We start from the raw sequence: 14121 nt of genomic DNA, 5'->3' as shown, positions 1-14121 counted from the left end.
ACAGATATGCAGATTGTGTCTGGTGAATTACAACTGACTATTGCCTCGTGGATACTGACGAGTTTTGCATTCATTTCTAAAATCAGCATTCTTTATCTGACTAGTATTTGTGATACTTTGAGTTCTCCTTTGAATTGGTTGTAGTATTTTACTGGTTTCCTCATGAATTAAATCTTCATTTTCCTTTTCCATTTTTTTTTTTTGAGACAGGGTCTCACTTTGTCACCAAAGACTGGAGTGCAGTGGCACAGTCATAGCTCACTGTAACCTGGAACTCCTGGGCTCAAGTGATTGTCACCTCAGCCTCCTCAGAAGCTAAGACTACTACAGGTGTGTACCACCACACCCAGCTAATTTTTAAACTTATTTTTATTTTTTGTAGAGACAGGGTCTTGCTATGTTGCCCAGGCTGGTCTTGAACTGCTGGCCTCAAGTGATCCTTCCACTTCAGGCTCCCAAAGTGCTGGGATACAGGCGTGGCCACCATGCCTGGCAAAATTAAATCCTTGGCACATATTAATTTTGTATCATAGGAGAGTCATGATGATTACATCAACTTTTAAAATTTTATCAATAAATATAGACAAACCACACACTCATTTTCTTCTCTTTTCTTTTTGAGACAAAGCCTTGCTCTGTTTCCTAGGTTGGAATGTAGTGGTGTGATTATAGCCCATTTCGGCTTCCAAGTTCCGGGCTCAAGTGATACTCCCACCTCAGACTCCCAAGTAGCTGGGACTACAAACATGCACCACCATGCCCAGATAATTTTTGATGTTTCATAGAAACAGGGTCTTGCTATGTTACCTAGGCTGGTCTCAAACTCCTGGGCTCAAACAATCCTCCGGTCTCAACCTCTTACAGTGCTTGGACTACAGCCATAAGCCACTAGGCCCAGCCCTCATTTTCAAAACATTATTGGACTGGGCCCTGTAAATCATTACTGGGGGCACACGCTTATAGTCCCAGCTACTGGAGAAGCTGAGATGGGAGGATTGCTTGAACCCAAGAGTTTGCGGCTGCAGTAAGCTATGACTGTGCCACTGCACTCCAGTGTGGATGACAGAGCAAGGCTCTGTATCTTAAATAGAATAAAATAATAAAAATATTACTGATGCAGAGAAGAAAATTTAGAAAGATACATAAAAAATTGTTGGTGATTATCTGCGGAGAAAGGGAGTGAGTAAATTTCCATTTACTTTTCATTTTCTTTTTGTACCATTTTAATTTTTTTACTATGTTAATAGAATCTCAGTGGAAGACATCCAGGTAAAGGTTTATTGGCCATGTGGTTTAAAAAACACACACACACACAAAACTTTTCTATATTATAAAAGCATTCTGGCTGGGTGCGGTGGCTCATGCCTGTAATCCCAGCACTTTGAGACGCCAAGGCAGGTGAATCATGAGGTCAAGAGATCGAGACCTTCCTGGCCAACATGTTGAAACCCATCTCTACTAAAAATACAAATATTTTCTGGGTGTGGTGGCACTGCCTGCAGTCCCAGCTACTTGAGTGACTGTATGTATAGTCGTTAGTTGTTTGGACTTTTCTTTTTTTTTTTTTGAGATGGAGTCTCACTCTGTCACCCAGGCTGGAGTTCAGTGGCACAGTCTTGGCTCACTGAAACCTCTGATTCTCGGATTCAAGCAGTTCTCCTGCCTCAGCCTCCTGAGTAGCTGGGACTACAGGCAAAGAATACTGCCACACCCGCTGATTTTTGTATTTTTAGTAGAGACAATGTTTCACCGTGTTGACCAGGCTAGTCTTGAACTCCTGACCTCAGGTGATCCACTCCCTCTACCTCCCAAAATGCCAGGATTACAGGCCTGACCGAGCTATTGCACTCGATCCATACATTTATTTTTTGAGACGGAGTTTCACTCTTGTTGCCCAGGCTGGAGTGCAAGGGTGCCATCTCGACTCACCGCAACTTCTGCCTCCCAGGTGCAAGCGATTCTCCTGCCTCAGCCTCCAGAGTAGCTGGGATTACAGGCATGTGCCACCATACCCGACTAATTTTGTATTTTTTGTAGAGACAGGGTTTCTCCATGTTGGTCAGGCAGGTCTCGAACTCCCAACCTCAGGTAATCCGCCCACCTCAGCCTCCCAAAGCGCTGGGATACAGGCGTGAGTCACTGCACCTGGCATAACTTTTGTAAATTTTAAAGGAAAAAGCAAACCAAATAGGCAAAGCTACATCTTGGCATATTGCCCAAATCAGCCATGGGCAACCAGAGGTGGTTATGACATACTGCCTACTCTCAGGGAAGAGGCTAAGTTCACGCTCCACCCACAGGCATAGGGTTCCACACACCCACAACACCCCTCTTGCATCAGAAGCTGCTCAGGTGAGAGGACTTCCTCACTGTTCAACACCTGCCCCCTGGCAGCCCAACTCAGGGAACACTTGGTAGAAGATTCTGCCAGACTGGGAACATCCGCTCTACAAGCCATTCCTCCCCCGGCAACTAGAGAGGCATTCAGCCCTTGATGGCTTGCAGCTGAAAGGGGAGAGTCACTGCCAAACCATTTCTTGCACAATAATGCACTTCTGAGGCGGGTACACAAATTTTTGTCAATTGAATCGTGTCTTCCTCCTGACTTACATGATGGTCCAGATATGCTCTAGCTTTCATGCTCATGGGTGGGTTCTTGACTGGTAACGGCTCCCAACACTTAGTATTCTTCTGTCTCCATTAACCAATCTATAAATCAGTATTTAAGTACATAAGGATAGAATCTTTCTTCTAGTTCCTCCATCAGGCAAGCTTGGATGTTTGCCTCTGCTGTTTCCTTAGTGGGGAGGGAGGCCACATCCACAGGCAGCGGGGTCATCTCTTAGTCCCAGGAGCCTCCCTGACCTTTGGCCTGAGTGGTGCACTCCTCACATTTGGCACATCCGCACACAGGGGCTTCATTAATGAACTCCTGGCCAAGAAGGACAGATGAAGAGGAAAGACATGAGCCTGGTGCATTCTCTTGCTCACTGCATGCACTTAGCTGTTCTGGCTGGGACTGGCCCTTCCCATGCTTACCCTACACAGTCTCAGGCACCTTCTGAGTGTGGGACTCATGCTCCAGAGGGGTAAACACCTTCCCAAGCAGCAAGCCAGTGCTTGCCAACTGCTGTAGGGAGGGGGAGCCTCACCCTTAGTGCCACCCCTCAAGGATGCTTGAGCCCAGACCCCCCATGCGTCTGATCACATCACTTTTCCTATATCCAGGATCAAGTCAAAGCTACATGGCCTGGTCTTCGAGTCCCTTGCTTCTCAATCTGGTCCTAGCTACGTCTCTGGCACCATCTCCCTACACCATGTACCCCATGGTCTAACCACTTATTCACCCCATACACCACGGATTCTGACTTGTGCATAAGCCTGATGGCTGTTTTCCAAGTCCTCATAGCTGCCAACAACGCCTCATTTCAATGGCAGCCTCTCTGTTATTCACTGATGTCATCAGAATTGCACTATTGTAGATGCAGACGCAGGCAACACCAGTGCCCGTTCTAATGGAGGGCCTCACCCTGCTGCTCTCACCACTCCTGGGACGGCACCTGGGTGCACTTCACACAGACCGCTTTCCAGAATGGCTGTCTCCACTGGAGCAGCTGCATACCCCTCCTGCCTCCCCAAAGCTCACTGCTGTGGAGAGAGGACACATCATAGCATCTCGCTGCCAAAGTGACAACTACAATTATGTTTTGGCCGACAGCTGGAGATGGAGAGTGTGCAGATAGCCAAGGCCTCATGAGTCGCCATGACTCAGCACTTTTTGCTGCAAGTGCAGCCTGTAGGCAAGGAGGCCCATCCGGCCAGTCATCCAGGCCCTCCCTAGGTGGGCTGCCTGCTGGCCACAGACCTCAAGTTAGCACCTGGGACCCTCAGGCGAAGCCCTCCACTGGATGGTGATAGTTAATGCCCCCAAGGCCACCCCAGGACATAGAGGAGCAGAAGCATCAGGGTGGTCAACCGGAGGCAAGGCCCAGCCCCAGCCCCAGGGGAAAGGCACTTGGTTTCTAGGTAGTCAGGGGCCGGTCAAGCAGGGGGCTGAGATGCCCTAGGGTGAAGTCCACTATGCCGGGCAGCCTCACATGGGGCGTGTTTGTGATGGGCAGAGGGTCTCCACCGAGGCCTCAGGGCACCACCTCCGGGAGGTACCTCAGTGCTATGGACTGTGTGCAAAGGAGTACTATCAGTACAGGAACCAAAACCCAGTGGTAAAAACAACTTCAACAGCAAAAGCAGCAGCAGCAGCAGCAGCAGCAGCAGCAGCAGTGTCCAGTATCAAGTCTGTCCACGTGCCGGACACTGGGCTAACCACTGTCCACATGTCACCCTTCACAACAACCCTGTGAGGTAGGTTCTGTAATTATCCCCATGTCACCAATGAGAAAAACTGAATCTCAGAGGGCGATTTGACCGAAGCCACATGGCTGAAAGAATGAAGAAAGAATCCGAACCCAGACAATCTGGCTTCAGAGCTCAGCTGACCTTATCCTGGCTTGGCCCTTTACACCCAGTTTGGCTGCAAGAATCTAAGAGACCTCCAGTGCATTCCTCACATAGAGTGAGTTGCGTTGGGGTCTCCAAGTAGACATTGGCCTGGGAGCCAAGATGTCACTGAGGAAACTCAACAATAGCTATTTCAGGTGACAGGTGCTGGGCTGTGGAATTGGAAGTGGGGGGATGTCAAGCTGCAAGAATTTCCTCATTGTGCATTTTTGTATGTTCAGCAGAACAAGCGTCATCAGAAAGCTGTTCTGTTGCCAGCGTCGCCCCTGGAGACAGAGGGCAGGAGCAGGAAGTGTCCTTTCTCTGTGACCGCAGGTCCTCCCAGGGCTTGCCTCTTACTCAGCCCTGCCCTGGGTTCCAGCCGAGGGCTCTGGGGGGTGGGTGGAGGTTCTCAGAGCGCTCCCAGGGGTACTGCTGCCCTTTGCAGGCTCCTTGTTGGGGCAGAACCTGCCTGTCCTCACATACTGCCCAAACGCATGCAGACTAGGATGCAGCAGGCTAGCAGCTCTGCTCAACACCCTTCGAAATGGGTGTGAAAGGCCAGCGGGGCCGGGGACACAGGAGTGTTCGTATTTTCAAGTGGCTGCTGCCCATGAATCACCAATTTCATTTTGTGCTCTCAGCTCTGCGAAGGCATCATTTCCAACCAGTCTCACATGGAGCGGGCCGCCAGAGCCTCTTAGTGGGGCTATAAATAGCAGATCATCAACTCACCTCCTCTGAGCTCATCACAGGCTCCTCGGTTTACTGCGCGTCTTCCAGCTGCCTGCACGTCACTGTCACTCAGATTTCCCAGGTGAAACCTGCCTGAGAGACTCAGGGCATGCTCTAGGTGGCTGCAGGGTTTTGGTTCCCAGAGCTGTTCAGGGTGACAGTGAGGGCAGACTTCTGAAGCACTTGACATTTAAGACGTCATAATTATAATCTCAGGTCTCTGTGCTCCTCTCCAATTAAATGCAGCAGGAAGGGTCTGTCATTTCTCTACGAGTCCCAGAAACCAAAGGCAAAAGACTCACCAAACACACACCCAGAGTAAGCCATACAGAATGGGTAGCAGCAGATGAAAGGCTTCATGCTGGTCAGGCATGGTGGCTGTCGCCTGTAATCCCAGCACTTTGAGAGGTGGGGGCAGGCAGATCACTTGAGGTCAGGAGTTCGAGACCAGCCTGGCCAACATGGTGAAATCCTGTCTCTACTAAAAATACAAAAAATAAGCTGGGCATGAATTCCAGCTACTCAGGAGGCTGAAGTATGAGAATCGCTTGAACTTGGGAGGCGGAGGCTGCAGCGAGCCAAAATCACACAGCCTGGGCAACAGAGGAAAATTCTGTATCAAAAAATAAAACAACAAGAACAAGAAGAAGAAAAAGAAAGGCTTCATGTCTTCCTGTGGACTTACCTCCTTACACTCTGAATGAAATACTTTATGGCTCTCTGGCTTCAGAAGTGAGACTGCATTTTTTAGTATTATCCTTAGAGCTTCCACACAGAGTCTCCCCGTGTGTCAGGCACTGTGCCCAGCCTCTGCATGCAGCATCTCATCAAGTCATCACAAAGCCATATTGAGTTAAGTGCCAGCAACATTTTCTTTCTATAGGTGAGGAGGCTGTTGCTCACAGAGGACAGGTGACTCAGCCAGAGCCACAAAGACAGGATTTTTTTTTTTTTTTTTGAGATGGAGTCTCACTCTGTCACCAGACTGGAGTGCAGTGGCGCGATGTCAGCTCACTGCAACCTCTGACTCCCTGGTTCAAGCAATTCTCCTGCCTCAGTCTCCTGAGTAGCTGGGATTACAGGCAAGTGCCACCATGCACAGCTAATTTTTGTATTTTTAGTAGAGACAGGGTTTCACCGTGTTGACCAGGATGGTCTCTATCTCCTGACCTCGTGATCCATCTGCCTCGGCCTCTCAAAGTGTTGGGATTACAGGCATTACAGGCGTGAGCCACCTCGTGTGGCCCAGAGACAGGATTTCGATCCAGGGCTGCTGGATTATAGAGCCCAGTCTCTGAACCACCACCCTTTCTGACTCCTGCAAAAGAGGGCTGTGTTTATGTCCATGCATGTGTCTACATATGAGGGATGTGAATGGCAGTCTCCTTTCCCAGTTCCACATACTCCATCACTGTAAGTAGGAGCCAGATGCTCACAGATTCACCATCACCCAAGCCCCAGGCCCCTTTGTCACTCGGAATGTCCCATGTCATCATCTCCCAATCTGATTTTCTTCTAAGGTTGCCTTGCAGGCCAGGCACCAGTCTTCAGGCAGCTCTCCTGGCCCAATTTTATGGTCTTCTTCATGTCTTCTTCCCCTCGGCCCCCAAACAGGCAGAGGCCAGGTGGGAGTCCCCTCAGGGGAGCCTCCCACAGTCTATTTCCCTTCTCCTTCCCTAGACTCTCAGCCCCATATTTGGGGTCTGTTCCCCTTTAGCAGCCTGTCACAATGGCCTCTGCACCTGTGGAATGTTTTGAGAATGCAGATTCCTAGTTCCCCTCCCTCAAACCACCTGAAACAAAATCTTGAAGGGCAGAGGCTGGGGGGTGGATTTTTACAAAGCTCCCCCAGTGATCTGATCTAGAGCCCCCTGGACTTTAGCCTCTCCCTCTCTGAACCTTCTGACCTACAGCTATCAGCTTAATTTTTCTTTTTTCTTTCTTTTTTTTTTTTTGAGACAGAGTTTCACTCTGTTGCCCAGGCTGATTGCAGTGACACAATCTTGGTTCACTGCAACCTCCACCTCCCATGTTCAAGCAATTCTCCTGCCTCAGCCTCCCAAGTAGCTGGAACTACAGGCACCTGCCACCATACCCAGCTAATTTTTGTATTTTTATTTATTTAGAGACAGGGTCTTGCTCTGTCGCCCAGGCTCGAGTGCAGTGGTGCAATCTTGACTCACTGCAACCTCTGCCTCCAGAGTTCAAGCAATTCTGTTGCAGTCTCCCAAGTAGCTGGGACTATAGGTGGCTGACACCACACCTGACTAATTTTCGTATTCTTAGTAGAGATGGGGTTTTGCCATGTTGGCCAGGGTGGTCTTGACTCCTGACCTTAGGTGATCTGCCAGTCTTGACCTCCCGAAGTGCTGGGATTCCAGGCATGAGCGCCTGGCCAACTTAATTTTCTGAAAGCAGAGTTTATCCCATGTCACTCTCCTGCTCAAAATCCTTGGGTGGCTCCCCACTGCCTGCAGAAAAGTCCAAAGACCTTGGTGTGGCATTCAAAGCCCTATCCATCTGGTCCACTCACTCTCCTGCTAACTCTTCCCTGACACGGGCTCCCATCCCGGCTTTCCGGCCATCACTTGTCTGAACTTTCTGTATCAGGGCACAGCGGAGCCCACTGAAATGGCAGTGATCCTTTTCTAAGACTGTGAGCTCTTCAGTAAGAGGAATGACTGCTAAAGTGTCCTCAGCTTTACATGAAGTGGGTTTTGTGTGGCCTGCAGATGAAAGGAGATCCACCAGCAGATGCAACACAATAGCAGTAATGTGTAAACACAGGAGAACAGAGAAGTGGGGCTCACAGCGAATTCAAAGGAGATGATATTTCAGCTCCCATTCCTTTCATTCGCACGCAGGAGATGGACCAGACTTTCAAGCACTGGGGGCAAAGGCCGTGCTGACAAGCGCCTCTCCAGCTTTTCCATCCCCTATTCCAAGACAAAAGCAGACAGGCACATTTGCATCTTGTTGCTATTGTTCAAAAGGTCGAGAGTATTTTACCAATACCTTTAAACAAAGTGTGCGTTGAGACTTTGATCCACTTCCCATAAAGAAACATCTACCCCAGAGTAAAATAAAAAGCAACCGTGTTGACTGAAGGCAAGATTTCAGAACAGGGCCTGGAAAGTATCCCCTGAAAGTGCTTCAGAGTGAAAACTGATGCAGAAGAACTTCTGGTTAAACGGGGCAGAGGAGTCTCTGGTGAATCTGTCTGCTCCCTCCCAAGCCCTACTAAAAACAACTACACAGGAGTAAAAAGAGTTAAGAAAAAAATATTAAAAAAAAGAAACCTGATGAGGTCTCTGAGAATAGGAGAGGAGACAGCAGCAGACGGAGGATGTCACCACATTTTTGGAAGGTGGGAAGCAGAGGAAGGAGCGGTGAGTCACACAGAAGCAAGGAGGGAGCTGAGGCCTGATCCTGCAGAGGGGAGGAGAGAGGCAGGCGGAGCTGCTGGGAGACAGGACCGCACTGTGAATGGCAGGAGAGTGGTGCCTGCCTGAGAGCCAGGTGAGAGGCCCAGGTGGGCAGTGGGCTGTCTGCTCCCGCCCACTCTTGAAGGAGATCTGAGGTTTACTCCCTGGGGACTTTGGATCAGCACATCCGGCAGAAGTGCAGGTGTGGCATGTAGAACTGGAAATATGGGGAACAAAAGGAAATCTAGATACTAAAATTTAAACTCTTAGCCCCTTTCCTCACCCTGCTTCTAGATAACCTCAGAGCGGGCACATTTCTCAGCCCTTCACCCTTCCCAACCTGCTCCCTACTCCACAGGTGGCAGGCCCCCTGCCACCTGAAAATGAAAGAACCCTTTTCTGTAGAAACTGAGCAGGTTCAAAGCGAAGACCTACAGATACAGGCATTTGGGGCCTTCAATGGAAGAGCAGTTCAGGGGCAACCACCCTGCACAGGGAAGTGCCCCGTTCACCAGGCTCTTCCCAAGCAGCCTGGCCATCCATCTAGTCATCTCTTCAGCACGTAATCTTTTAATATGATCAGAGAGAAGAAAACTTTTTAAATGTATAAAATTCTCAGGGAGAGAAAATAAGATTTTTTTTTTTTTTTGAGATGGAGTTTCGCTCTTGTTACCCAGGTTGGAGTGCAATGGCGTGATCTCGGCTCACCACAACCTCTGCCTCCTGGGTTCAGGCAATTCTCCTGCCTCAGCCTCCTGAGTAGCCGGGATTACAGGCATGCACCACCATGCCCAGCTAATTTTTTTGTATTTTTAGTAGAGACGGGGTTTCACCATGTTGACCAGGATGGTCTCGATCTGTTGACCTCGTGATCCACCTGCCTCGGTCTCCCAAAGTGCTGGGATTACAGGCATGAGCTACTGCGCCCGGCCGAAAATAAGATTTGTATCTCAAGGTTCATTATCATGAACTGGCAGAAAACCGGGGATAAAGAAAAGACCCTAAAAGGATCCAGAAAGAAAACAGGTGAATCCAAAGGATCAGGAATGAGAATGGCAGCAGGCTTCTCAGGAGCAGTGCTGGAAGCTGGAGCAGAATGGAGCGCAGGTCTTCAGAATTCTGAGTGAGAATGATTTACAGCCTAGAGATCCAAGCCCAAAACCATTAGTCAGGAGGAGTGGTACAGTAAAAAAGTATTTTCAGAAAACAGAGATCACAAATAGTTTGCATGTCAGGCTCCCTCTCTCAGGAAGTCCTCCACCCAAACAAGAAAGTAATCTAAGAAGGAGGAAGCTGTAGGCCAGGTGCATGGCTCATGCCTGTAATCCCTGCACTTTGGGAGGCTGAGTTAGGCAGATCACTTGAGGTCAGGAGTTCGAGACCAGCCTGGCCAACATGGTGAAAACCTCATCTCTAATAAAAATACAAAAAATTAGCTAGGCATGGTGGCAAACACCTGTAATCCAGCTACTAAGAAGTCTGAGGCAGGAGAGTTGCTTGAACCCAGGAGGTGGAGGTTGCAGTGAGCTGAGATCGTGCCATTGTACTCCATCCTGGGTGACAGAGTGAGACTCTGTCTACAGAAAAAAAAAAGAGAAGATGGCCATCTAGCAGCAGCTCAGGGTTGCAGCTCCCAGTGAAGGCACAGGGAGTGAGTGGACACCAGACTTCCAGACGAAGTTTTGTTGCCTACAGACCAGGAGATTCGCAGCGGAGGAGCCCTATGGGTTGCCAGCGTGACTCTTTTGGCCGGTGCGGCTGTTTTGCCGGCAACCCGGCATGGTGGTTCTCAGTGTGGAGTATGCGGGACTGGGTGCCCTTTTAGTTGGCGTTTGGAGCTCCGAGAAGGCAGAGTCATCCATTCAGCTGATTGAGAAGGGGACTGAAGCTGGGAGCCCGACTGGGAGATTCCCGGGCAGAAAAGCACCACGAATCTCAGCGCAGCTGTTTCAGCCAGCACAGTGGCCGCACGGGAAATTGCATAGATCCTGGCGCCTTTTCAGCGGGTGACTGGGGCACCTGGGAGAGAATCGACCGTTCAATTAGGAAAAGAAAAAAAGGGGGCTCCAAGGCTGGGAGCCAGGTGATCGGGCTTGGCTGGTTCCACCCCCACAAAAAAACAGCAATTAGAAACGCTGAGGGTTGAGAGTTTCACAGCAAGCACCGCTGAACCTGGGAAGGTCCAGCTCTGTGAGGGAGGGGCATCCTCCGAAGGAAAACAAAGAAACAGAAATAACATCACCACCAACAAGCTGGACATCCACTCAGAGACCCAATCTGAAAGTCAACAACTAGAAAGACGACAGGTGGATAAATCCACAAAGATGTGAAGAAACCAGCACAAAAAGGCTGAAAACATCCAAAATCAGAATGCCTCTCCTCCTTCAGGGGATTGTAGCTCCTCATCAGTAAGGGAACGAGGCCTGATGAAGAATGAGTGTGATGAATTGTCAGAATCAGGCTTCAGAAGGTGGATAATAAGAAACTTCTGTGAGCTAAAAGAACATGTTCTAACCCAATGCAAAGAAACTAAGAACCTTGAAAAAAGGTTTGACGAAATCCTAACGAGAATAGACAATTTAGAGAGGAATATAAGTGAATTAATGGAACTGAAAAACACAACACGAGAACGTCACAAAGTATGCACAAGTTTTAACAGTTGAATTGATCAAGCAGAAGAAAGGATATCAGAGGTCGAAGACCAACTCAATGAAATAAAACGAGAAGACAAGATTAGAGAAAAAAGGATAAAAAGGAATGAGCAAAGTCTCCAAGAAATATGGGACTATGTGAAAAGACCTAATCTACGTTTGATAGGTGTACCTGAATACGACAAAGAGAATGAATCCAAGCTGGAAAATACTCTTCAGGATATTATTCAGGAAAACCTTCCCAACCTAGCAAGGCAGGGCAATATTCAACTCCAGGTAATACAGAGAACACCACAAAGATATTCCTCAAGAAGAGCAACCCCAAGGCACATAACTGTCAGATTCACCAGGGTTGAAATGAAGGAGAAAATGCCAAGAGCAGCCAGAGAGAAAGATCAGGTTACCCACAATGGGAAGCCTATCAGACTCACAGCAAATCTCTCAGCAGAAACCCTACAAGCCAGAAGAGTGTGGGGGCCAATTTTCAACATCCTTAAAGAAAAGAACTTTCAGCCCAGAATTTCATATCCAGCCAAACTAAGCTTCATAAGCGAAGGAAAAATAAAATCTTTTGTGAACAAGCAAGTACTCAGATTTCATCATCACCAGGCCTGCTTTACAAGAGCTTCTGAAAGAAGCACTATACATAGAAAGGAACACCCAGTATCAGCCTTTCCAAAAATATACCGAAAGGTAAAGAGCATCAACATAACAAAGAATTTATATCAACTAATGGGCAAAACAGCCAGCTAGCATCAAATGGCAGTATTAAACTCACATATATTATTATTAATCCTAAATTTAAATCGACTAAATCCCCCAATCAAAAGACACAGACAGGCAAATTGGATAAAAAGCCAAAACCCATCTCACATGCAAGGATACACAAAGACTCAAAACAAAGGGATGGAGGAAGATTTACCAACCAAATGGAGAGCAAAAATAAATAAATAAATAAAAAGCAGGAGTCGCAATTCTTGCCTCTGATAAAATAGACTTTAAAGCAGCAAAGATCAAAAGAGGCAAAGAAGGACACTACATAATGGTAAAAGGAACAATACAACAAGAAGAGCTAATGATCCTAAAAATATATGCACCCAATACAGGAGCACCCAGATACATAAGACAAGTTCTTAATGATTACAAAGAGACTTAGACTCCCACACAATAATAGTGGGAGACTTTAACATCACATTGTCAATATTAGACAGATCAATGAGACAGAAAATTAACAAGGATATCCAGGACTTGAACTCAGACCCGGAACAAGTAAACTTAATAAACATTTATAGAACTCTGCACCCCAAATACACAAAACATACATTCTTATCAGTACCACATCACACCTACTCTAAAAGTGCCTACATAGTTGGAAGTAAATCACTCCTCAGCAATTGCACAGCATTTCACAGGTTTAAATGAAATATTGGTTGGCTGCTTGTTTGTTATTTTCTTCCCTTATTCCTTCCTGTCTCCATTGTTAAGCACATTTATTGCCATAAAAGAGGTTTTGAATACCCTTTTTTAGACTGCATTCTAGCCTGGGCAATAAAGCAAGACTTCCGTTTTCTCTCCCTCTTTCTCGCTTTCATTCTTTTTTTTTCTTTCTCTCTTTTTTTTTTAAAAAAGAATGAGGAAGCTGTGCCTGAGAGGCCAGGGGACCCTAGAATGATGGTGAAGGAGACCCTGGCCAATAGCTAGGCAGTAGGCCTTCAAGCTAGAGGGTAGAAGACGTCAGGAGAAAGACGAGCTAGAGGGGTTACCCCACAGGTGTGAGTAGGTGGAAAATGATATTGAGAGACTGTTGGAGAGTTTCGAGAATTACAGGTGCTCCTCGACCTGTGTTGGGGTTATGTCCAAATAAACCCATTATAGGCCAGGCACCCCTATATAGGTGACTCAGGACTGGAATCCCAGCACTTTGGGAGGCCGAAGTGGTTAATCACCTGAGATCAAGAGTTTGAGACCAACTTGACCAACATCGAAAAACCCCGTTTCTACTAAAAATACAAAATTAGCCAGGCATGGTGGTGCATGCGTATAATCCCAGTTACTTGGGAGGCTGAGGCAGTGAGCCTAGGCTCTGCGATGAGCTGAGATTGTGCCATTGCACTCCAGCCTGGGCAACAAAGCCAAACTCCATCTCAAAAAAAACAAAACAAAACATTGTAAGTTGAATATATCGCTGGGCATGGTGGCTCACACCTGTAACCCTAGCACTTTGGGAGGCTGAGGCGGGTGGATCACCTAAGGTCAGGAGTTCAAGACCAGCCTGGACAACATGGTGAAATTTCATCTCTACTAAAAATACAAAATTAGCTGGATGTGGTGGTGCATGCCTGTAATCCCAGTTACTCAGGAGGCTGAGGCAGGAGAATCACTTGAACCTGGGAGGCAGAGGTTGCAGTGAGCTGAAATCATGCCATTGTACTCTAGCCTGGGCAATAAAAGTGAAACTCCATCTCAAAAAAAAAAAGTTGAATATATCGTAAATCAAAAATGCATTGAATACATCTAATCTACTGAAATTTAGCCTGGCCTCCCTTCAGTGTGCTCAGAATGCTGACAGCCTACACTGGGGCCAAATCATCTAACACCAAAGCCTATTTTATAATAAAGTGTTCATAAACTTAATTTATTATTTAATAAATTATCATGTAATTTATTAAATACTGTACTGAAAGTGAAAAACAGAATGGTTATATGGGCACTTGTAGGTCTGTTGGCCCCACAGGGTCGTGGGGTGTCCCTTATGTTGTGTTGAGGTGCAGGATCTGAGAAGTAAAGAGACAGGACACTGAAGAACTGGTGAA

The 14121-nt window shown here is 47.5% G+C and overlaps 1 long non-coding RNA gene across 1 annotated transcript; it reads right to left on the bottom strand.

The window, feature by feature from the left end:
• Window positions 1-1255: 1255 nt before the first annotated feature.
• Window positions 1256-5383, bottom strand: LOC103789105 (uncharacterized). The gene is made up of 2 exons (XR_615214.6): window positions 5233-5383; window positions 1256-2932 (listed from the first exon to the last, which is right to left on the bottom strand). It is a non-coding gene; the product is annotated as an uncharacterized LOC103789105 (long non-coding RNA).
• Window positions 5384-14121: the final 8738 nt, after the last annotated feature.

This window comes from Callithrix jacchus, chromosome 2, assembly GCF_049354715.1.
Source record: "Callithrix jacchus isolate 240 chromosome 2, calJac240_pri, whole genome shotgun sequence".
NCBI lineage: Eukaryota > Metazoa > Chordata > Mammalia > Primates > Cebidae > Callithrix > Callithrix jacchus.
This window is presented reverse-complemented; position numbering and strand designations above follow the sequence as displayed.